The 1,556-nt window shown below is 49.0% G+C and overlaps 1 non-coding gene across 1 annotated transcript; it reads right to left on the bottom strand.

Annotated features, from left to right (window-relative positions):
* Positions 1–379: 379 nt before the first annotated feature.
* On the bottom strand, positions 380–515 carry Gm24281. The gene has a single exon (XR_003953202.1). It is a non-coding gene; the product is annotated as a small nucleolar RNA SNORA17 (small nucleolar RNA).
* Between the last annotated feature and the right edge of the window lie 1,041 nt (positions 516–1,556).

The following is a 1,556-nucleotide window of genomic DNA, read 5'->3' as shown; positions in this document are numbered from 1 at the left end:
TAGTCCTCTTAGTGGAGCCTGGGGTTTCTGAGTATTTGAGGTCATCCCAGAAGTGCTACACCCCACTTGTGCATTGTGGCACCAGGCAGAAGCTATCTTGGGTATGGTCTGCTCCCTCTCCCTTCTTCCCTCCCCCAAGTCCGCACATCGCCAAACTGGTGGTCATCTCATAGCTTCCTGTCAGGGCCCCATGGTGCTGGACTGGTGTTTACCTTGGGCTTGCTCCTCACCTGGGCCTGCCTGCTTGGCCCCATATGGCGCTCATCTGTTTCAGGCTCACTCCTGCCAGGGGCATCTCCATCTCCCTACCTGCCTTAGGAGCCTGTCTGGGCCTGCTAGGTACTAGACTGGCTGTCTCAGGCTCACTTTTTCAGGGAATGTTAGGCTGGCTACTAATCATTTTAGATGTTCATGGATCAGAACACTGAGCACAGACATAATCTCTTTTTTTTCTTTGCCACCTACTGATGCACATGTGACACAGAGGCCACACCTGTAACACCTCTAGGGGCAGGTCATTATTATGTGGGTCCTGGGGATCCAGACTCAGGCCTTCACACTTGTTCAGCAGGCACTTTGTTGACTGAGCCATCTCCTCCCCAAATAGTCCTTTTTTTTTGGTCTATACTTTGGCATGTCTCCTTTTAGTTTGTAGCTGTCTTTTCATTTTTAACCATATTTTTGGATACAATGTTTTTTTTTTTTAAATCTGGTTTTGTGTTTTTATTGGGGTTTTATCATGGGCAGGAGCTGCCACCACAAGGTATGCCCCTCCCACCAAGCAGGTCCGTTCTAATCCTCCTGTGCTTTCTGGGACTTTTTCTTTTTCTCTGTGCTGCTCTTTGTGAAGTTAGCAGCAACTCCAGGCTCCTCAGAAAATTTCCTTTTCTTCTTAGGGATGGTGGGGCTTATTGCCTCCTCTTCTGGTTCACTGGCCACTACCTCCTTAGGTGAGGACTTCTTTCTCTTAGGAGCATTTACACTGCTGGTGGCCATCTCTTCAAGGTCACTGGCCAACTCCTCCTTGGGAGCTTTCTTTTTCTTGGTTTTAGGTAGAGAGACAGGTGGGTCTTCCATTCCATTTTCCTGTAGGGTCTCCTGGGGTTTTAACTTCTTCTTCTTAGGTTTTTCATGTACCTCCTCCAGACACAGAACAGGGAGAGCAAGAATTCACACTACCCCCGTTGAGGACTCCTGGGAGGCAGCCGAGGACAGAGCACACTTGCCCATGGAATGGGCCATGTGCTACAACCAGCATTCTGGGCTCTTGTCAAGTTCTCTCAGCACCTATCTCCTCCCTCGCACTCTTCTGGGGTACTGCTGTTTTCTGACGAGGCCAGGGCCAGTGCAACCAGTCGCTTTTTTTTTTTCTTCTTCAAGCGCTTCTTCTGTTTTTCCAGCTTTCTGGTGATTTCAGCAGTCGCTTCCTCTGCCTGAACCACAGCTTCCTTCATGACATCCAGGTTCTTACGTGGGATCTCTCCAGTCTCATAGAAAGACAGCCATTCCTCAATTTGTTCTCGGAGTTTTTCTCTAAATACACTTGTGGGGACCTC

The sequence above is a fragment of the Mus musculus genome, chromosome X (assembly GCF_000001635.26).
Source record: "Mus musculus strain C57BL/6J chromosome X, GRCm38.p6 C57BL/6J".
Taxonomy (NCBI): domain Eukaryota; kingdom Metazoa; phylum Chordata; class Mammalia; order Rodentia; family Muridae; genus Mus; species Mus musculus.
Note: the sequence above shows the minus strand (reverse complement) of the source record. Positions and strands in the feature narration are given on the sequence as shown.